Genomic DNA, 23,665 nt, shown 5'->3' on the forward strand with positions numbered 1-23,665 from the left:
TGCTTAGAGATGAGCAGTAATGACAAAGCCCGGTGGCAGCGATGACACAGGGACAGAGGGAAAGGAACTGGATCTCCTCCTTCTGCAGGACACTTGGATATCACGGATGGAAAGTAGCCATCCTTAGGGAAGAGGAGGAGGAAGAGTCGGGAAGGGGCATGGAGGATGAGGGATGGAAAAGGGCTAGCAGACATGATCAAAGCATTGCTTAACAATAACTGAATTCCAGATGTGATGATGTCCACACGGAGAACAGATAAACTGAGGCACAGGCCTTCCCACTGCCCAGTGGGGAAACCGTAGGTTACAAATGCTGGCCAGAGCACAGAAGCATCTGGGCGACCAACAAAAATTACCATCGTCATAGCAGACCTCTGCTGGGTCACTTCATCCATTATTTCAAGCCCTGTAACTGGGTCGTAGTCTCTCTGCCCTCCCCTTCAGGGAAACCTCTGTGTAGACAGAATACTTTGACAGAATCAAGATACACACGAGGTAATTCTTGCTAGGGAAGTCTGGGTAGTAAGGTTTTTATTTTTAAATTCACACCAGGAGAAATGACCAGATCTTTGAAGTACAGATCAACACATTTTGGCAGGTGAATCTTCCCACGCAGTTACCTCCAGAACCAAGATCTAAACTCTACCCATACTGTCCCACAACCCTTTTTGTCCCCTTTGAGTTAACTGCTACACCCCCAAAGTGACCACAGTTCTGATCTTTATCTAATGGATTGGTTTTGTGTAGTCTTTTATTTTTATTTATTTTTTGACAGGGTCTTACCATTTAGCCCTGGCTGTCTTGGAACTCACTCTGCAAACCAGGATGGCCTTGAACTCAGAGACCCACCTGCCTCTGCCTCATGTGTGCTGGGGTTAAAGGCATTCGATACCACTGCCCAGCCAAAAGTTTCAGCTTTCCTAATGTGTGTGTTATCCTTGCGCAGAGGCTGTGCTAATCTTCTCTGTATCAACCCAGGTCCAATAGATGTCTTGCTGCTCAGGCTGGCCTTAAACTTGCAATCCTCCACTTGCTGACTGCTGAGATTTTGGGGAGTGTGCTACCCTAGCCTTCACCTGCCTGGAATCATTCTGAATTCCCTCTTTTAATGCCAGGCCTCTTTCCTTTCACAGCGTGACTGGGCTGAGCCTGAAATCGTACCAGGATTGACTAAGCAGCCTGGGAAGTAGAGAGGGAAGGGAGGCAAAGGGGGGGTGGGGGGTGGGGGGTGGGTAGATTCAGAAAAGGCAGGAAGAGAGGAGAAATGGAAAGTGTACCTGCGACCAGCGAGAAGAGTGCAGAACTACCCTGGGCAATCCTCGGAATGAATTTGTGGCTCCCCTAAAGTGATCTGAGGGAATTCTGGAGTACAGGAGAAAATAAAGAACTCTCAGAGTGAGGACAGAGGGGGAGGTGCTGTGGCTTCATTGGCAGAGCATCCGCACCCGTCCAGGCATGGGCTTCATCCTCTAGACAGTGAGGAAAAGCAGACTGATGAGGTCTGCCTTTGGTCACAGAGGACGGCGTAGCACAGAGTTCAGGAAAAGCTCAGAGGCCAGTCATTCTGCTGTCCAGTGAGTCCATCCATCCATCCAAAGGATGCTTGTCCCGATGGCTTCTCACTCATTGGCTCACTGTGTCTGGGACTCCCGTTACTGTCTGTTAAATTTCATGCCCAGCTTTGGTCTCTGACTAAAGTGTTGGCAGGGAGGGCATCTGTGCACATTTGAGGGTGGAGGTGGGGACTTTGTCAAATCTTGCCTGCTGGTCACACCAGATTCTATCCTCATCTCAAAATTCTGGAAAACTCTTGTTTTCTGGTAACATTCATACCATATCTTAAGGAAAATCTTCCTCTATGATACGTTTTCCTTCAGGACTGGCTGATCAGACCTGATCTTATTACGTGAGCCTGGTCATTCAACTCCGAGAAATGGGAAGGACTTCCATTGATAAATACAGGGTCGATTTTCCATGCCTTGGTGGAGAGTTGAGGACAGCATTTCCCAAATGTCCTGAAGAGAACGACCAAGTCTCTCTGTTATTATAGGTGTGTGGGGGTTGGGGGATGGGGTAGAAAGGCAAAGCTCTGGCTTAAAGAAATAAAGAAAGTAGGTTTGGTATTGCAGGACACCCCAAAGGCTGGACTGTCTTGTCAAATTCCAGGAGGGTTCTGACTCCAGAACCCTTTCTGCCTGCAGCATCTTGGGGCACCTCATGTTCCTACTTTGTTGGGTTCCCTGGCAGGAGCTCAGAGAACCCAAGAGAATGAAGTCAAACTTCACAAGAGGTTTGGGTTGGAGCCAAAGAGAAGAGTCTGAAGTTGCGGGGGACAGACCATTCCTCAGCTGTCACAGAAAGTGTGCTTGAGAGACTCTGAAGCAAAGGGAGGGGAAAGCTAGCGGTCACTGCCACCAGATGGGACAGCACCTGAGAAGCAAGCATGCCCCACTCTCTGGGCCTGGCTCGGGCACCTTACCACTGTCAGAAGCTTGAGGTAGGAAACACACTCTGGTGGGAAGGTCTGTGCCCCTCAGCTGGGTCACTTTTCCTGAAGGGACTCTTGTCAGGTCTGTATACAAAATCATAGCTGGCCACAGCCAAAGCTCTGCCTGAGTCCAGGGATTCATCCAAATCCCAGCGCTACCCTTACCGGAAGCCCCTCCTGACAGGGGAATGAGGACATTGCTAGTGTTGGGCGTGGGGAGGGGGCATTTCTTAAGGGCTCTGGGTCCCATGGTGAGAGCATTTCTCCCAAAGCCATTGTCTCTTTAAATGGAAAGAAACCCAGAGCATTAAAACAGCTAAATGACTTTTTTTTTTTTCAAAACACAGAAGAGGGGTAAAAACTGGTAGAACAAGTTAAAATGGCCTTTATTTTATTTTCTGTAAATCCCACCCATGTTATCCCCTCAGGGTTCAAGCCTGTATTGGAGAACTCAGCGGGGGGCCTCCCACTCTTCATAGCTGGCTTCCTCTCCACACCTCTCATTTGTTCTTACTGGGTGTGACTTGACTGGGGGTGGGGGTGGGGTGGGGGAAGAATGGTGTCAGAGGTCACCGGGACTCCCAAAAGATGATGTCTTTTTTTTTCCCCAGGTGAGGCCTCTTTTATGGTGACCCAGAGCACCATCCCCCAGGCTTGCGGCGGGTGGAGGGGGGTGGAGGGGGGTGGGGGGTGGAGGGGGGTGGGGGGTGGAGGGGGGTGGGGGGTGGGCACCCCTCCTTGTAAACTAACACTCAGAGCTGGTTAGTTCCTTAGACTGGTCCCCTCGGTGCCTTCGGTTTGCAGGCCTTTTCCCTCCCCTGGAGCCTCAACTGAGACTCCAGAAAGCATCTTGGGGTCTTGCAAACAGTTACCCTGTCAGAGACACTTCTCCTGATAGACTGCTAGTTAGAGACGGTGACTTTTGACAATGATGCTGCGCTCAGGGTCATAGCTGACAAATGCCAAGCCCGGTTTCAAACCTCAGGGCGGTTGAGACCAGAACTTGTCTGCATTGTCACTGGTGGATGGCATTAGAAGATTTTAACTTAGAGCCTTAATTTGCAATACCCCCAACCTAACCTGCTTCAGGGAACTCCCCGAAAAAAGGAAAAGCAGGAGAGGGTGAAACTAGCCAGTGGTGGTACCCCTTTTAATCCCAGCAGTCAGGAAGCAGAGGCAGGCAGACAGCCAGAGCTACACAGAGAAACCCTGTCTCAAAAGAGAGAGAGAGAGAGAGAGAGAGAGAGAGAGAGAGAGAGAGAGAGAGAGAGAAAGAAAGAAAGAAAGAAAGAAAGAAAGAAAGAAAGAAAGAAAGAAAGAAAGAAGAAAAGTAAAGAAAGAAAAGGAAGAAAAAGAAACGAAAAGAGGTGGGGGGATGAGGGGGAGACTGAAACTGGTCTCATCCAGTTTGGATTGAGTCTGTGCTCGTACTAGATGAAGAATAGCCAGATGAAATACTGTGACCCTATCATGGCTCACCAATCCATTCAGAGGAACCGCCAAAGCCACGGGCTAGAGAGTCAGGTCACTGTCACCTGCATATCAGGACTCTTGTCTTCCCAGAGGTGTATGCATTCTGAGTCCTCTAGCATTGAAGAGTGCAGGTGACCTGGGAAACTACAAACGGTGGCGTCCATTGCACAGTGGGAGGGGGCTGGGGCTGGAGACTCATCCCCACACCGATTTGTTTGCTTGCTGCTAAGGCTCCATCCTGACTTCTCAGGAACCTTGGGCACAGGACACCAGCCATGCTCACACCCTCAGAGGCAGGGGAACGTGGTGACTAAGCCACATCATCAGGCATATCTGCCCTGGGTTGAGCACCTCAGGTGACAGATGCAAAAGAGACAAACACTCCCTGTGTGCAGGGTGGTAAGGTGGTACCCACCCCTGGTGATAAGGACGATAACAGTCAACACTCACCAGGATGAAGCTAAGGACTTTGCATGTGTTGCCTCATCAACCAAAGCCTTACACGGATCGGAGTCATGCCTACTCTACAGACTGAAACTAAGGTTTGGAGTGGCCACAAGGTTTGCCCAAGGTCACATAGTAATATGTGGTAGATCCAGGATTTGAACTCAGAACCCAAGCTCTCAAATCTGTCTGTCTGTCTGTCTGTCTGTCTGTCTGTCTGTCTGTCTGTCTGTCTCTCTCTCTCTCTGTGTGTGTGTGTGTGTGTGTTGGGGCCCAGTGGTCTATAATAGAGACTTCTGGACCCACTAGGGTCAGAACTGAGAACTCTATGGGTTCCCAACATGCATGGAATTCTGTGAAATTTGATAGCAAAATTGATTTTGTAGAAGTTCATAAAAGTAAAAAAAGTTTCCTGGAGGGACTTTATTTCGCGCCCCCCCCCCCCAGCATGTGGTAGAGGAGACAGCCTGGGACTCTGGAACTCCTGCTGGGACCAGACCTTGGCCACTTCCTCTCTCTGCAGAGGACTTGGGTATGCCCCAGCGCTGTTTGCAGTAATGGTGTTGGAACTAACTGGTTTTCCTGAGTTCACTTTTAGTTGGGAGTGGGCAGCATCTTTCACGGGCACAGACTAGTGATGGACCCAGAGATAGCCAGGGCCTGACACAAGTCCCCGGGAAGAGTGAGATTCAGGGCTCCCCGACCCCCCTTCCCAGGGACCCTTGGGGCTGAAATGTCTTTTCAAACAAGCCTGCTCCTTCCGGGATCACAGCTCCTGTGGGCCCCTCCCTCTGGCTTCCACCTTTTCTAGCCAGTTCCTGGCCACAAGGCAGAGACCCCCCCCACCCCCCCCACCCCCCCACCGAATACCTTAGCACTTCTCCTGTTCCCTGCTCAGCTTGGCACAAGCCTGTCTGATTGGCTCCTCTTTAATAACTATGAAATTTCCTTTTTCTTCCTAACAAAAGAAGTCATGTTGACAGATGAATAAAAATAATCAACTATAAACTGCACCTGTTCCTTTTACCTCCGGGGTCCCCGATGCCTTCCTTCTCTTTCTGAGTGGGTTGTGTGGATGGGAACAGACAGACTTAAGAAGCATCATCGTGTAAGCGAAAGATCGAGGGATCAGACCAAGACAGCTCCGCTCAAGTCTCACGGGGTGAGGTGGGCCCCTCTGGGGCTTCACTTCATTCATAGCTGGGAGGGTTGAATGAAGACTTACAGGCTCTGACAACTGTACTGTAGGCCCAGCGACTGGCATCCAAGGTACAGGGATAAGTTCACAGCACCCTTCTGGATTGCAGCCAGATGCCTGGCTGCACACTGTTGCCTTCTTCTTCTTCCCCGAGCCTCACTGACGAGCATTGGAACAGACCGATTTGCCAGGACCAGAACTGGAACTCTGATAGGCATCCCTTAGGGTCCTTTGCACCCAGAGGTGATTGCCTCATACCAAATTCCCGAGAATAAAATTGCTTAGCCAAAGGACAGCGTGGGACCTCTTACTTGTGCCAATCCTGGCGGTATGCTTCCTTCGAGTCCTTATCAAGGATGATCAGGAAAACAGCTGCTTATTTTTGAGGCCACTCACTTTCAAGGGGACACTCTTCAGGGCGACTTTGGACCCTACACAGTCCAGGAACCAACCGCTAGGCAGGAATGTAGGCAGAGTCGCTGGTGATACTGTTCAGGATCTGTTGTAAAAGGGGCTGGAGGCTGGCCACTCCCATGTCCTGACCCTCCAGGAACACTTAGGTCAAACAGAGGTGGGGGGAAGGGCTCATCCTCTATGCCTCTGTTTAAGTTCAGTGACGATAGAGAAAAACCACAGCCAACTGGGGGTCTCACACTAGACCTCCAGGATCCCCCTGGGTCTATGCTGGTATATGGGGCGATGCTTCATCTAAGAGGCCAGGTTCTTCACTTAGCCAGGGGTTCTTTCTGAATTTCAGCCTACATACCAAATGGGGCCAATGACAAATTCTCACCCTGACCCCTGGGAAAGAGCTGGATGCATAGACTGGGGTACTGTAAGGATGGCTGGGCATGGATGCTAGGAACTTCACTGTGCACTGACATTGGAACTGGAAGCTGGTTGCTTGGACCCCTTGCTAAGTGGTGCCCACCCACCTACAATGCCTTCCTTAGGTACCAATGTTTTTGCCATTAACCTTTCATTAAGGGCTCATCTAACTTGGGGATGAGACATGAGAGGGAAACTTACTGATGTGAAATCACAGGCCCAGGGTGAAGACTCTGAGATTCGAGAATAAAGAGGGAGCACAGGTTCTACCTTCAGAGGTCTTCTCTTGCGGGGGAAGGGAGAGGCGCAATGGCCGGATTGTCCAGGATGTTTAAATGTTTGGTAAATTATACACATATTTCTGTTTGCTGAATTCATTGACCATCGGTTGTGCTGAAACCTGGGGCAAGCGCTGGGTAAGGTTTTTCTTGGTGCTATTCCCACCCCTCTGGAAGCTTACAGCTCCAACTCCTTTACACAAAATGTCAACCAATTTGCCAACTTTCATTCTGCCCCACCCCCGACCCCCTCACCTGTCAATCCAGTATAGACCAAACAAATTCAAAGGACTGTTTTCAAGGCTCTGGAGGCAGGCAGACCACAGTTTGGTTCCCTCCCGACACCACGGGGACAGTCTTAGATGTGACATCACCTCTGTAAGATCATCTAGATCACAGAGATCAGTTCAAAGGGCTTGAGTGTCACGTGCTTGAGTGACAGAGCCCACTGTTTATCTTCCTATCATCAGATAATGAGGGGAGCCCCTGCTGGAACCAGACCTTGGCCACTTCCCTTGACTGCAGAGGGCGTGGCTGTGCCCGATCCTGTTGGCGGTGGTGGTGTTGGGATTAACAGGTTTTCCTGAGTTCACTTTTAGCTGGGAGTGGTCAGCATCTCGGTTTAACCATTCTTGATTAAATGAGGGGAAAAAGAGTTTCACAGTTGGTGAAAGGTCTTATCCAAGGCTCCAGAAGTCACAGCTCCAGGAAGGCAGACATGGTCTTGCAGGAACCAGGCCCACCTGGGAAAGGAACCCCAGACCCCACTGTTAGGTGGAGATTCTAAGCAAGAGCCACGGAGTGACTAAGTGACAATAACTGCCATTGCTAAATGACGTGCAGGTCTGATATCTCCGCTCACTGCTTAGAGTGAGGATGTCAGCTGACGAGAGTCTTCTCTTTGTATGAGCACATGTGTGCATGTCTCTCTGGGCCTAGGCATGTTCTCAAATGTCATCTTTCAGGCTCCGTCCATCTTGGATTTTTTGAGAGAGGGTCCTCAAGGGCATGGACCTCACTGAGTAGGTTAGGCTGGGGAGACAGTGAGTCCCAGAGATTTGCCAAGGATCTGCCTTCTCTAGCCCCTAACTCCAGGGGTTTGCGAGCATGCACCACCACACCTGGCTTTTTTTTTTTTTAATGTGGGTTATGGGGATAAACTCCGGCTATGTTTGCACAGCAAGCATTTTACTGACTGAATCATCTCCTTGGCCCTCAGTCTTGTCTCTTTATCTCCACCTCTGCCCTAGGAAGGACAGGAACCCAGTGGCGGTGTAGTCTGTAGCCACTCATTTTGGCTTAATCACTTTCTTGGGGGGGGGGTGTTGGGCAATTGCCAAGGATCAAACCCAGGGCCCACTAAGTCTTTACCACCCAGCTTTGTGCCTGGCCTCGTTCAAAGGTGATGGTGCTGCGAGACTGTGTGGAACCTCTTAGCTTGTATCAGCAAGCTCAATACAGACTACCTGGCGGGGAAGGAGAGTCCAATCTAGCCATTACAGTTCCCACAGAGCACCTCTGTTGGGCATTCTACACTTCAATATCTCCTTATAGGCTAATAGGTATTCCTGAGATCTGGGTAGTCATGGAGACCTGGGATTTTAAGAGGAAGGGCTGTTAGCAAGGTTGTATTAGGAAGGGCTGTTAGCAACATTGAGTGTAGCTGTGTGACCCTGGGGGCTGGTGCTTATTCAGCATAGGGGTCCTAAGGGGGTGGGGGGTGTACCACACTCTTCTGCAGGAAGTGAATCGTAAGTGGTCATGTGCGGCACAAAGCGATTCAACTTGTGAGGTTGGAGCATGGTTTTGTACCCAAATACAGATGAGGAAACTGAGGTTGGTCACTGACCCAACCTTATGGTGCTGATAAGGTGCCCGGGCTGGGACTCGAACCCAGCTCTGTGTCTTCTATCAATACCATCCCCTAACAGGGGTAATTTTGACACGGAATAGCAAGCTGTCATTACTTAGTATTACTGTTAGTAGATCTAATCGTGTTTCGTCTGATTGGCTGGTCTATGCTTATAATTTCTTAGACAGAGCAACCAAGAGCTGGGATGTCCATGCAAGGGCAGTGATGCCAGCCTCCCCTGGCCCTGGGCTGCATCATACCCCCAAGGTCTAGGAAAGGCGGGCAGCCAGACTTGGGCAATATCACTTCAAAATCTTGGCCTCTTTGAGCTGTGGTGGCAAAGGTCTGTGTTGGCCTTGTCACATGGCTGGAGGACTCCCGGAACCCTGCACACCTGCTCCTTCCATCCGTGGTACCTCTCGGGGGCACCTTCTGGAGGCTTCCTGTGTAAGGAGTCACAGAGACCCTCTAACGATCTCTAACCATGGCTGTGAGCACAGAGCCAGGACCCAGAGAGGGAGAGGACCCGTTTATAAAGCCCAGCGAGCACAGACATGCCACCCGAAATCCCAGTGTCTCCCCCCACCCCCCACAAGCTCAGCAAGCATGAATCACACCACATCCATTGCAACAGGGCTGACAGAAACTCTCCAGCCTTTCATGAGGTGAGTTAGTCAGAGAGAAGACTACAAAGAGAAGTGTGCCATCCTTCGGGCTGCCGCGGGCCTGCAGTTCTCAGCACCGTGACTGCTGTAAGCGATCACTCAGATCCAGTCACTGCTCACATTGCCGCTGCCTTCAGCTATAGTGAGTGATCTGCAATCCTGGTCCCCTCATCTCACGGGATGATAGCAAAGTGCCTGACTCACTTTGGGTATTGACATGATGCATAAAGAAGGCTTGGCACGATACCTGATCTACGCAACATTCACAGCACCTACTGGGAGCCAGACACCTAAGCCAGTGCTGGAGAGTAACCAAGGCAGACAAGGCCTCTTGCTTCTACGGAACTCACGTTCCAGAGGGAAGGGAGATAGACACCTGATGATGTGAGAAAATCTGGAAGGGCTTTGCAGGGAACAGAATAAAGCCGTGTGAAACCTGAGGACTGGATGTCTGTTCTCACAAGCGTTACTGGAGAGAGAGCTAGCAGTGTTAGCAATCACCATGGTCCTTAGCTATCCTCAGGGCTCCTTAGGGGTAGCCTCTAAACAGTTTCCAACGGGGAAAGGACTCCGATCAGTCTTCAAGCCCGGTAGCCCACCCTAAGAAGGCTTTCCTGCGTTATCAGATAGGGCTTCTCAGGGTAGAGTCGCCTTTCCTCCAGTGGGACAGAGAACGCTCAAGGCGAGGTTCCCAGGAAGAATGAGCAATGAACTGGGGGTGGAGTGGGGGGTTGGGAGAGTGGGGGATGGGGAGAGTGGGCATGGGGGTGGGGCTGAGGGTAGTGGTAAAAGGGTAAACATGAGATTCCAAGATTCATAGCTTAGATCTCTTTTCCTATGAACCCCATGGAAGCTCTCTGTTTCTGCTGATACTTGTGGGCATTTGGGGATGACCACCCTAGGTTGTTCCTAGCCCATCCCCCACCATCCCCTCACCTAAGAGGCATCTCCTGGGTGCCCAGCACAGAGCACTTACAGTGACTGGCCAGCTAAGACTCCTGAGGCAACCACCTTCAACTTTTCCATCCTTTCTGGGCTGGCCAGAGGCATGTGGTCTGCCCACATCCCGTTCAGATTGGCATCGCACAAGATGAAAGGCTGCCCTGCCCTAATTCCCTGATTCCCCACCCCATCTCTCCTCTCTCTCTCTCTCTCTCTCTCTCTCTCACACACACACACACACACACACACACACGCTCATGCACATTGGGGGAGGGGGGGACTCCTCCTGAATAGAAACCAGCCTTTTCTTTCCCCACTGTTGCCCCAGAACCCAGAGCAAGGAGACCTTGCACACTCAGTACTTAGTAAATGCCCCCTGTCAACTGAGGCCACCAACTTCAACTCAAGGAGTAACTAGTCTCCCAGATGACTGAACAGGTCTCTGACACTGGCTCTCACCCTTAGGCAAGGCACCCTACCTCTCCAACCTACATTTCCTCGCTCACCTGTAAAGGGCATGGGGTTGGATGGGGTGGAAGGGAGAGTTGACAGAAAGTCCTTCCTAGCTGGTTACTGGAAGAATAGGAAGAAATCACTTAGCTAACAAAAAACTAGAACCTGTGGTGTTGGTTACATGACGGGGAAAGTTCTGGAGAAAAGAGAGGGGACTCACAGAGAGCTACCTGCTCTCTTCCGTGAAATTTTCCGGGTAGAGAAGGTGACTATAAAGAGATATGGTGTCTGTCGGGAGATGTTTCTGTGATCCAGGATCCGAGCGATGAGATGGACAGAGATTTCCCTTTGAGCCAAGTACCTGACTGTATTTTTCCTCTAGTTCTCCTATTCCTTCCCAACGTTTGTCTCCTCCCTTTTCCCTCGTCTCCACCCCCTCACCCCCTCAGCTAAGAAGGAATTGGCCGGCTCCACCCAGTCAGCCCCCCGGAGCTCCGCCCCTGCTGGTGGGCCAAAAGTTAACATCTGCACCTGCTGTGGTCTATCTGCAGTCGGCACCTGTGCTTCCAGCCAATCAGCGCCACCGCAGCCGGGGACCGCTGTCAGCAAAATCTCAACATCCAAAGCGCGACGTAGAGCAAACGCTTCCCCGGGCAGGGAGGGAATGTCTGTGTCAGAGGAGCATTAAGAGACGAGCGGTCAGCAGCGCCTGCGAGCCAACCAGAGACGGATCGCTGGAACCTCGGAGAAGGAAGATGTCGAATGAACTTGAGTGAGTAAAGCCACGATGTCTGGCCTCCCGGCCTCCCCAGCACACCGAGGCTGGCTGGGGTTCCCTGCAGAGGGAAGAGCAAGGGAGGCGGGCGCCCGGATTCACACGGCAATTTGTAAGGGTGAATGAATGGGCTGACGATCCTGCCTTAGCGTGTTGAGGCACGTTCAGCTCTCTATCTAGAGCTGACTGTTTCCCTGGGAAAATAGTTTTTCTTTCTCTCTGTGCTGAGCAGTTTCGAGGAAGGCAAACACCCGGGCTGCCTGAAACCGTGAATCTTGGCATCGCTTTTTGATACTCTGGAGGTGCCTTGGAAATCAGAGACACTCCCGCCCCAGGGAAGCTGTCTCTCCTCTTGCCAAAGGGAACGTCTTGGAGGTGGTTCTCAGAGCTGTCTTAGGCAAAGAGTTGAGTTTCTCTAAAGGTCCTTTATGTTGAGTTGGAACAGTCCCAAGCGATTTGGCTACTATAGTGTAATGGCTGTATACATGGGCTCTGTAGTAGATTTCCTTAGGTTCAAACCCAGGCTCCATCTCTCCTCCGCTGTTCATTCTTAAAAAGTCGTTGGACTTATCTGAGCTTCATTTTCCTGATCTGGAAATTTGGAACAAGAGAACTTTGTAGAGTTCTTAGGTGTGCTGAAAGCTGTAAAAATGCTTACCAAAGAGAAAGGGGTCTGACGTTGCGTTCAATAAATTGTGGTCAGTTTTATCCAGAGGCAGTGCTAACGCTGGGGAAGCCAAGGGCTAGATTTTGGTGAGGTCATCTGTGTTGTCTGGCGAGAGGCAGGTGCATTCCTGTCCACATCTGGGATCCAGAATCCCTTGACTGGCTGATGCTGACCTCACTCTCAGCCTCAGTTTCAGGTCCAGATGTTGGAGAAGACAGAAGTCGAGGGTGTGAGTCGCTTTAAGTTGTGGGCAAGGAGCTAGCAGGAAAGGAACGGACTTCTCCTTTCTCCCCTCTTTAGCAGTGACCCTCTTGTTGTTTCCTCCCCTTCTCTGTCTCTCTCTTTGGAGCTTTTCCTCAGCAGGTTAAGAACTCAAACGCTTACAGGCAGAAGAATTGATGGGTCCCAACTGCAGACAGGAACCCATGTACTGGCTAGCTCTGGGGTGTGTCCGACTTGAACAGCCACATCCACTGTCCAACCACTATGGTTACAAGCATCAGGTTTCTTTTTTTTAATAGATTCTCAGGACACTGTTTTGACAGTTGAACCCCAATTAAAGTAAAAATAGGAACACAGTGCTAGGGCCCAGATTCAAGTCTCAACCCCTGAACTTATTATCTGAGTGACCCAAGCCTGCATCTCCTGGACTGTGCATGCTGTGACCAAGTGGCAGTCCTTACAGGGTTCAGTTTTATGACAATGATTGATTTAAAGCCTGGTAGGGAGCATGCTAATAATGCCTTTCTCCCTTCGTGGAGACATCAATAATTGGGCATTTCTGAAGCTTCTTGCTTTTTATTTTTCTATGCTTTACACACACACATACACACACACACACACACACACACACACACACACACACACACACTTGAGACACAGGGCTCCAGCACACTTACGCATGCCAATTACAGCTGCCTTTGGAGGCTGCAGAGAGAATCTTTTCAGGTTTCTCCTCAGGGGGTATGGAGAAGCTGGCTTACGGAGCAGGTTTTCTGCCAGTGTCCTGAATGGTTTGGGTTGGAAGTCGGATGGGCTGACAGTAGAGGCTTCTCCATTCAGGAAAGCCTGTGCCTGCTGAGTAATGCAGGCCAACTTTGAAGCTACCATTCGAGATTACAGTGATTGACCTGGGGGCTCAGCCACTCTGAGAACTGGGGAGTCTGTGGGTGCCTGTGAGTGTGTGTGTGTGTGTGTGTAAGTGCCTCTGTGTGTGTGTGTGTGTGTGAGAGAGAGAGAGAGAGAGAGAGAGAACCTGTTGTGGGCATGTGTGAGTGTGTATGTACACACATATGTGTGTATGGGTGTGTCTGTGTGTGTGAGTGTAAGTGCCTGTGTGTATGTGTAAGTGCCTCTGTGTGTGAGTGTGTTTGTGTGTGTGTGTGTGTGTGAGTGAGAGAGTGAGAGAGAGAGAGAGAGAACATGTTGTGGGCATGCTTGAGTGTGTGTGCACACACGTATATGTGTATGGGTGTGTCTGTGTGTGTTCGAGTGTGTTGTAAGTGCCTGTGGAGTCATAGGTTTGAGAGGTCCTGATGCCAACAAGTGCCTGTGAATGTGTGTGTGTGTGTGTGTGTGTGTGTGTGTGTGTGCGCGCGCGCGCGCGCGCGCATGTGTGTATGTGTGTATGTGTGTGTTTTAAGCTGCTGCTGCTGCTGCTGTTGTGGCCTTGTTCTTACTGTGACCTTGGCTGGAATATCCTACTAGGCCAAGCAGACATCTCCAGCCCTCAGAGAATAAACAACTTGTCAGCCCTGGGGCGTTAGTGAAAAGTCAGGTCCGTCCGCATCTGCTTCAAATCAAACCGAGTGAGTCTGCCCTTGCTGACTCTCTGGCTTTCTCCTGAGTGAAATGTCCATTATGAACCCACCTACCTGACAGGGAAACACTGAGCTGTGGTGGCAGACCACCTCCCCACTCCACCCCAGCCAGGTCCTAGGCCTCCACAGGGAGGTGGCCCTGGAAAGGCTGGCCAATGTAAGTCAGAAACCAGCTCCAGGCAGCTGGTGGGTGGTGAGCACCTGGCCTTTCATGTGGTCAGACCCAGCGCCTGGCACCTCTGTCAGCCACCCTGCTTCCAGCCCACAGCCTAGCAGTACCCAGTGGTGGGGGCTGGCTGCAAGGGTTCCTGGAGCACTAGCTTCAGACTCCCCAGGAAAAACAACCTGAACCTCCACACTGCCCACCATGGGCCTGGCTAAGTGGGCTGTCTGGCACAGGCCCTGACCTAGACTGGAGACTGTGGCTCTCTTGAGAGCCAGATTCTTGGGGACCACTGGCCTCTTCAGACCCTCCGCAGTGTCCTACTGTGTACAAGGCTGTCTAAGACACCTGATGAAGGATGGAAGGTTTCACTACCTTTCATACACAGTTGGTCCATTCCGGGGGCACCATGCCTCAGCGCCCTGGCCTCTGCATCCCCACAGCCCGGACCCTCTGCCATCGGTAACAGAGACTGGAGAGTGGCCACTGAGGGTGGCCCTAGGCTAGAGGGCTCACAACGCCTCCCCCTCCCCCTTAGGCCCGCAGCGTTGAAAGAGTTAACTCGGAGCGCCGCCCTGCTGCGGTTTTGTGGTCGAAACCATGATTGCCAGGAGCAAATTTTTGTCGTGCAGGAGGTGTGTTATTAAAAGTCGGAGTTACGCGACTGGTGAATGAAAAGTTAAAAGCCCTCATTAAGCTCGGGCTGTAAAACGGGGCGGAGCGGGGGCGGGAGCAAGAGGGGCGGGGGGAGGGGTGTTAACGGAGGCAGCTGCGTCTGTAAGCAAGGTCTGGGAAGCGTGCTAACCCCATGCAGTCACAAAAAGACGGACAGTGGCCCCGATCCCCGAGACCCGGTCTCTGGCAAGCGCTTAATCTGCATATCTATTTTGTCCTTTTTGGTAATCCCAAGAGGGATGGGTGTGTATCAAGTGACATTGGGTAGCCAAGATTTCATGGAAGAGCCAGGCTCTCATCTGGATCCAACCAGACTAAAGTTTCTAAGCCTGGACATTAGGTATAAGATGTAGATCGACCCTGCTTTTCGTTTTTCCTGTAGGTTCCCTGCTGTGTGTGTATGTATGTGTGTATGTATGTATGTATGTATGTGTATGTATGTATATGAGACCTTGCCTCTGTGTAACCTGTCTGGAACGTAGGTAGCTCAGACCCACTTTCAACTCACGATCCTCCTGCCTCAGCTTCTTCAAGGTCCGGATTACAGGTGTGCACCGCCACACCCGACTCGAATTTTATATACTTGAGTTTTACAAGCCTGCGTAACTTTTGAAATGAGGCAAGGGAAGAGAGAGTTATTATTTGTAAGAAATAATTATTATTGGCTCATCCAGAACACCAACCTCCAAACGTAGTTGCTGTGAGGAGGGGGGTAAGCTCAGTTAGAGCACTTGCCTGGCACATACAGGCGCTGAGCTCAAACCCCAGCCCCACCACTAAAAGTAAGTAAGTAAGTAAATAAAAGAGGTCCCTGGCTCGTCCTCACGTGGGAACTTAGATATGCAAATTCTTAGCCCTGCCCTAGACTGAATCAGAAACTCTGGGGGCGGGGCTGGCCATTCTTTGTTTTGACAGGTCTTCCAGGTGATTCTGACTTAGTTTTAAAACCGCTGGCCTGGGAGACCAAGTAGAGGATGGGAAAAGAAGGCTCCCAGGTCAGCCACTGACCTGCTGTGTCATTGCTGAGTCAGCTGACCCAGAGCCCTGCGGCAGGGTCACACCTGTGTTAAAGCCCAGCTGGCTCACAGATGGCTGGTTGGTGACTTTTCCCTGAGCGATCGCTTCATATCAGTGAATGCCTGCATAAAGCAGCGATAAGAGTACCCACCTCTCAGGCCGTGGGTGCAGAGGCCATGGGCTGGCTGTGTCAGTCATTCATTCGCCTCTTTTCCTTTTTCTTAACTCCCCTCCCGCTCTATTCCATCTGCCTTCACCAAAAGCTCAATGGGCTAAGGCATGGATCACCTGACAAGCCCATGTTCGATTCCTGGGCACCGATAGCAGAAGAGAATGCCTGCCATGGCCCTCTGACCACACATGATATTGCACGGCAGGCATGTGCATACACCTGTGTGTACACACACTCATGTGCACATGTATATACACACATATACATACAACTAAAGAGTTACTCCCTAGTGTCTTCTCAGGGAGCCACCAAGAACTGGGAACATTGGAGGATAGACTCAGAGGACAGAGTGTCCCCAGTGCTCTGCACATACCGTCCATCACAGAATAACCCTTGGTGACTGTCTGCTAACACATCAATGCGTAACTAAAGAGAGGCAGTTCCCTGATTGAGAGGTAGAGCTCAAAAATTTCCCATCCCTATTGAACGGTAGAGAAAGGAAAAAAAAAAAAAAGTCAGACAAACAGCCAAGGTACTGGGGCATAAAAGAAGAATTCCCACACAGGGGGGCAGTTTTCCAAAGAGCAGAAAGCGAGTTTCTGGTATAATTAGGAAATGACATGTAATTAAATCAGATGCAGCCAGCAGTGTTATCTGGAGCCTGTCCACCATCAATCAGCTTGCCCACCTGGATCCAGAGGCGGAGGCTGCCTGGGCTCTGGCCACTTAGTGCCAAGCTAAGGCAGGGTAGGGATGGCCCCTTTTGACAGACAGGGAGAAAGTGAGGCTGTTAACCATGCCCTTGGCTGGGCTGGCTGCTCAAAGCCAGTATTCAGAGCGATAACAGTGGAACCATAGTGTGCGTGCTTCCATACGAGTGACTGCATGACCTACGCTATCCTGTTGCTAGTGACGTTTCACAGGTGGAGGTAAAAATGAAAGACTGTGAGTAGAGATTATTTACTGGGTACTTGATGCTTAGTGATCCCTGAATGAATGAGCCTTTCCCAGAGAGATTCTCACTTTCATCTTCCCACAAAGGCACAGAGGTGATAAGGGGACGACGTGCTGAAAGTCACACAGCCAGGAAATAGCAAGTTCCGAGGCTGGAACTCTCTGTGTAGCACTGGGGCACACCCTCCAACCAGATATGTGTGCTGCCTCCTTCCAGCTGGGGCCACCACACAGTCAGGTCCCGCACTCCAATTGAGAGCATCTCCAGAGAGCCCCCTGGTTCATGGGGGCAGGCCACATTGCACAACATAGGCAGCCAGAAAACCAGATGGTCCACTGGCAAGCCCAAGAACCCTGGGGTGCCCCTGTCATGCTCAGAAACACCTTGCGTGGGGCTGGCTGAAAAATGTTTCCTCTGTGAGCAGCCGTGGAGGCTGTCCCTGTGGGTGACTGCGAGTGTGATTGATCACGGCTGATGAAGCTGGGTGGCTCACAGCTGGGCTTGGCAAGTCTCTGACTGGGTGTATCTGGGTGTGGACACCCAGATCAGGTGGCCCCTGGAACTCTTCCTCCTTAGGCTTCAGGGAACTGGAACCCAGCTTGCCCAATATATCCCGGGCCCATAGGCGAGGCTTGAGGCTGCCTGCTTTGGCAATGGCCTTCCTCCTGCTCTGCTAAAGGCAACACTGTATTACTAAGATGCTTGTAACATGGGCAGTTATTGACATCAGAGCTGGGTAGGATGCTCCCAGACTCTTGCTCTGGGATCTGTGTTTTAGGTCTCAGCACTGCTTCTTTGGGGACATTATGTCTAAGGTCTGTCGATGCTCAGAATTGCCAGGATTCTAATTTAAGGAAATGAGATGAGAAAGTCTGACCTAGCCAGCCAGGGTGGCGACTCCTTAGTCTCACTGGGAATTTGAAGCGGCTCAGCCCGGGTACAGCAGCCGCTGTGAGTCAGAGCACAGCTGGGAGGAGGATGCTTGGCTTCTCAGCTCTCAGCTTCCTCTGTGCTGGATTGTGCTGGAGTCAAGACATGAGGCAGACTGGGCATGAGACAGCTGATACTGCACCCCTCCCATGCCAGGGAAAGGCTCCATTCTCCTGGGCTCCCTTCCCACCCACCGCCCCTGCCAGGGAAGTTTGCACACCCCTGTTCCACAGTGACGGGAGTCTAGCTCCACTCTCTTGATCTGCTTCCAGGCTGTCTCTTCCCTGAGGTGGATACATTGATCCATTGTGAGGTGGATACCTTGTTACACAGGGAGGCAGTGGGTTGGCAGCTTTGGGAAGGCTCATGATACTGTGAGCTGGCGACCCCAGTTTCAGGCCTGATGTGTCAGGTCCAACTGGTGGCCTTAGGTAAATCGGTAGCCTTGTCTGTGGGTGGTTTTCATGCTATCAAATAGGGACAGTCATCTCTTCCCTCCCTACCTTACAGGCACGTTGCAGGACTTCAGATATGACAGGGGGATGACAGATACGTGCTAGGAAAAAACAAAAGCAAAATCCCACACTATGCAAATGAGAGGGATTGTCAAATCCTGGACTTGAGGTTCCTCCTCAGCCTTCTGGCCTTCCCTGAATCCCGATGATGCGTGCAAAGCATCCGCCTCACACCCAGCACACAGTAGGCCAGGCCCAAGCTGACACCTTTGGCCTTGGCTCCCAGTTGGAAGGTCTCAGGCCTTCCCACCCATCTCCCTCCATCTCTTTCTCAATAAACACCTACCCGTAGCTCTCCAGGGATAAGACCACTCACAGGGCCTCTGGCTTCTTCACTCTCATGACCTATTTGGTATTTGCAGTCTGTTTGAGGTGAGGGTCATGTCTGTCTTCAACCTCCTTGATGACAAGGACAATCCTGTCTTACTGTCCCCCAGGACAGGGGCTAGACCACGGCAGTCACTTAAGAAGTATTTGCCACAGTGACATGGAATACCACTCGGGTTCCCTGGGCCCTGGCTTTTCCGCTCCGTCCCTTGGTATAAAGGTGACTTATCATGAAATTCCCAGGCCAGATTCCCAGGTCACCTCCTGTCTCCACTGTCTATTTCAGGGTCTTTAAAGTAGGAATAATAACCACTATGTGTGTTGGGAGACTGTCAGATAAGGACTGTGAAAGGCAAGGCAAGGGGTTATTACACTGTCTCCCTTGTCTTTTGACCAGAGCCTGTTCACAGCCCAAGGCTTGGAGGGGTGTGATCCGTCAGGGACCTCAGGCGGAGTCTCCCCTTTACTCTCATTCTGGAGTGCTGGGAGGAGGAGGATGGTGATGATGATGGTGGTGGTGATGGTGGTGATGGTGATGATGGCGGCCTACTTACAGTGGCGTTATTACTGGCAGGCTCATAAGCACATTGCTTATGTTAATGCATGTAATTCCCCTAACAACCCAGGAGAGATTAACTCTGCCTTAAAGTTGCCACCCCTGGTGACTCTGTGATAGTACTGTGCTCTCATTAATATTCTTCCCAGCACTTATCAGGAACTAAAATTAACTCCCCGGCATGTTTATGGTCTGTCTGCTCCAATTAGACAGAAAGTTCCATGGGAGCCGAGCCTTATCTCCCTTGGACTTGGCTGATTTCCCAGGGCCTAGAAGAGCCTTGATTGGCACGTGAGAAACATTCAGTAGATCCATTTAACAGGGGGGCAGGGAGGGGACCACCTCAAGAATGCACAGTTCCCCAACCCGTGAGCTTGTGTGCCTTCTTCCCATGGTGCACTGGGCTCTCCGTGCTATGTCCTGACTTGGATCTGAGGTCATCACACTTGTGGCCTGAGGCCCAGTCCTTTCCTAACTAGCTCTCCGCTCTCCTCCCACGTTCTGACGGCTCGGGGGTTCTGTCTTAGACAGGGACACCAACTGGGAACCTGGGCAGAACCCAGGGAAGGTGACCTAAGAGGATAGACATCACCCCCTTCTGTTCTAAGTTGTCATTCATTCGTGAAGAGGCCGAATTCCTCCTTGGAATGCCTTTCCGTTGAGCCTGTAGTAGCTTCTGGGCTGCTCACTCTGCCTCCCCCATGGAGCTCTGCCTGAGTCTTTCAAAGAACACAGATCCCAGATCCTGATTTCAGGATTTGACCCAGAACTCTGCCGACCTTTATGAACAGTCAAGATGTCCAAGAAGCTAAATGCTTAGCCTTAAAGCACGAAGAGAAACGGTGGCAAAAGGGGGCATGAGAACGGAGACCCCTGGGCACGAGGGCAGGCACTCCCCAGCTCTCAGCTCCTGCCCAGAAACCCCTCCTGTCACTGCCTCAGCTGCCCATGCCCCCAGCCTGTATGGGTGGGAAATTCCTCTGCGCCTTGTGGAGGAGAACAGGTTCAGTGTATTCCAGAGGAGGGAAATGTCCAGACTCAGAAAGGCACTTAGAAAGGTGATTAGGGGATTCAGAGTCCCCGAGGTCTGAGTTCGAGTTGAGCCACCGGCACTTCCTGGCCTAGTGTACCTTAATAGATGACAATTGTTTGAGTCTCAGTTTCCCCTTCTTGTAAAAAGGGACACATCTGTGTCTCAGGGCTTCGGTGGGAGACAGGTGAGGTGCCACCCAGAAACTGTTGGCACAGTGTCTGCCTGTGATAGATGCTTAAGATACCCCAGGGGATTGTTTATCTGGGAATCAGATTTGGGTACCCAGAAGGAAGCATTAGAGACGCGTGTATCCCCAAGAAGCCCCCATATGGAAATGCTGTTCTTTTGTTTGGGGGGTATGACTCTATTGTTTTTTAAATTCTATTTTCCAAAAGGGATGGAAATATGTACAGTCCAACCAAACGGAGACTGGCCATTTCTTAGTAGATCCAAGGCAGAAGTCCAGACGTGTGTGACCAGACTGGTAGCACAGCTGATTCTCAACTTCTAGCTCCAAGCCAGTCTCAGGCATTGGTATGGTATGCATACATTAGGCACTTGTTAGGTGCCGACAGGGTGTGTATGCATTAAGCGCATCTGTTACGTGCCAGCCAGCCAGGGTTCTAAGCATTTTCTCGAGTGTGAATCAAGATACCCAGGCTGCATAATCTTCCTTTTGTGATCCTTATTCAGAGATAGAAGCATTGCTGGTAAGACTTGCTAACCGGCAAGGGGAGCAGGCAAGGTGGGGTCCCTCAGACACCCCTTGCTTTTCCCATGCCGCCTTAGTTAGGGAGTTGCCTAGCCTGGAGCCTGGCAGGGGAGGGGCTGTTCACTTAGTTCCTCTAACCCCAGTCTCAGGGGCAGTAAGGAGGGGCCTCTTCACACCCCCCTGTCTTGAGACCTCTTGATTTATAGCAACAGAAACTGGGGTGTGGTTCACTCTTCGTGCTCCTTACAGCAGGAAGGTTTCTGTCATTTCTCTTTCCTGTGTGACAGTTCCTTCTGCCTCCCTCTCGTAGCCCAGTGAGAAGGCAGACAGTGTGGCCAGCAGACACTGTCCCCAGACGAAACTGAAGAGCTGTATGTACCCTTAGTCCCTACTGCCTGGACACAGCTTGGCTGCCAGTTCCTCTCTGAGTGGAAGCCTGTACCCGAGCCCCAGGCAGCAAGGGGCACACTTCCTGCAAGTGGCTTCCAGAGGTCCCCACCCACCTACCTACCTGTCTGGCCCAGTGCCTGCAACTTCCTCACCAGGGTAGCCTCCCACTCTGGAAAAGACTGGAGTCGGGACAGAACAGTGTGGCTAGTGGAAAACACATGGCTCGGGAGCTGGATAAGCCTGAGGTGAAATCCTGGTTGTGGGCTGGGCGTGTGGCTCAGTTAGTAGGGTGCTAGCCTTCCATGCACAAGGCCCTGGGTTTGGTCCCCAGTGCCACAGAAGCCAGGTGTGGCGGTGCATGCCTGCAATCCCAGCATTTAGGAGGTAAACAAAGGAGGATTACAAACTGAAGGTCCTTCCCAGCTACCTAGTAAGTTTAAGGCCAACCTGGGTTGCACAAAGCCCTCTTGAAATAGTAATAATCTTGACTGAGTGGCTGACTGACTGGTTGGTCATAGGCATTTTCTTTTCTGCTCCAAATCTCCAGTCTCTACAGCTGTACAGGGGAGACAAGGTCATCCCCAGATAGTGGCTCGTAAGGGGCAGAACTGAGTGGGGACAGTCCAGATGCTGTGGTTCACGGCATCTGGTACAGTTCCTGTGACCATAGCATGGTGCATCAGTCAGACCCGTGGGACCCTTATAGACAGGGAAGCTCTGGGATGCCAGCAGACCAGGGAACTCCCCACTCTGTCTTTGAGCTGGGCAGCCATTTTCTCATTCGACACCTCTTCCACATGTCCAGGCATTCTGCAAATGTGGTCCCCCGGTTGGCGGCAGTAGCAGCAGCAGCAACAGGGGTGTTGTAATATGTTCACTTCTCAGCTACTCCAAAAGAGGGAATCAGAAAGTCTTGAGCTGAGGAGGTAACTCAGTTAGTGACATGATAGCTTGCCCAGCAAGGTGAAGCCCTGGGTTCTATCCTCAACCCCACCTGACCTAGGCACAGTGACAACACAGCTATAATCCCAACACTTGGGAGGTGCAGGCAAGATCAGACATTGAAGGTCATCTCTAGATACATAAGTTTGAGGCCAGCCTGGGCTATGTGAGACTCTTTCTCAAAAAAAGACTTTTGGGGTGTGCCCTATCTTTCTCTCTGGTTCAGGTGTGGGAATATGAGGCCACTTAGTACGGGGACCCTGGGAGGCTCTTCTGCCACTTCTGAGCTTTTAGTTTTTCAGCTGTGCCCTGAGGGGACACTGTGTGGACCATGCTTAGGTGTGCTTAGCTCAGTGCCCAAAACATGTCCAGGTCAGAGCAAAGACAATATGATGTTATCTTTTGTTTTTGGAAACAGGGTCTCTCTCGGTAGCACAGGCTGTCCTGAAATTGCAGTCCTCCTGCCTCAGCCTCCTGAGTACTGAGATGTAGGTTTGCACCTCCCACCATCCCCTGCTAGGCTAATTTTGCAATCATCATTATCCTCTGTATGCCTCTATCCCTTCCTTTGAGACCATGCCATGTAAGGGGACAATGCCTTGTATTTATATTTGCTGCCTCTGCCTGGCCACTCAGGGACCTACAATACATGTCAGTCTAAAACACCACTTCCTAGGGCCAGTCTCTGCCCACTGGCTCTCTGGCTCTAATATCCTGTCCTGTGTTGCATTTTTCCTTGACTTGATAACGTGCAGGCCCCTGGGCCTTTTCGTGGTCTCTAGAAAACCCCTGAAGTCAGGCTCCGCTATCTGGAAGTTTCATTTTTCTGGAAACTGTTGCCATGGTTCCCCGTGGACAGTAGGTGCCACCGCAGTAGTCTGTGGAGTTGTCTCAGAGCCCTTCTGAGGTTGACCAACCCTATGATCCTCGTTTGGGTGATGATGGGATCAGACCCAGGTCTGCAGCTCCTGCGTGGCAGCATCTGGCATCGATCTGTATCCGATTCCTTCTTTTGCCTCAAGAGGCAGAGGAAGAGGTCTCCATTCCTCAGGCTGGCACCTCTGAACTCCTATCGATGGCAGGAGCTGTGTCTTGGGGACCTTCCTCTGAGCCTAAAAGAGACACTTCTTATTCGTGTGTGTGTGTGTGGATGTGTATGTGTGTGTGTGCAGGTGCATGTGGATATGTGGATACGTGTGCATATGTGTACATGTATGTACAGACCAGATGACAACCTTACCTGTTGTTCCTCCAATGTTCTCCATCTTGTATTTTTGGAGGTACTTACCTGGAACTCACCATGTAGGCTTAGACCACACCCACTAGGGAGTCTCAGGGACTTCCCTTTCTCTGCTACCTCAGCACCGGGATCAGAAGACCATGCTACTAGCCAGG

At 51.2% G+C, this 23,665-nt stretch overlaps 1 pseudogene; it reads right to left on the reverse strand.

Moving 5' to 3' along the window:
* Positions 1-904: 904 nt before the first annotated feature.
* Positions 905-1,005, reverse strand: LOC115030926 (U6 spliceosomal RNA; annotated as a pseudogene).
* Between the last annotated feature and the right edge of the window lie 22,660 nt (positions 1,006-23,665).

The sequence above is a fragment of the Mus caroli genome, unplaced genomic scaffold (genome assembly GCF_978045245.1).
Source record: "Mus caroli unplaced genomic scaffold, Mus_caroli_1 scaffold_6, whole genome shotgun sequence".
Classification (NCBI taxonomy): Eukaryota; Metazoa; Chordata; class Mammalia; order Rodentia; family Muridae; genus Mus; species Mus caroli.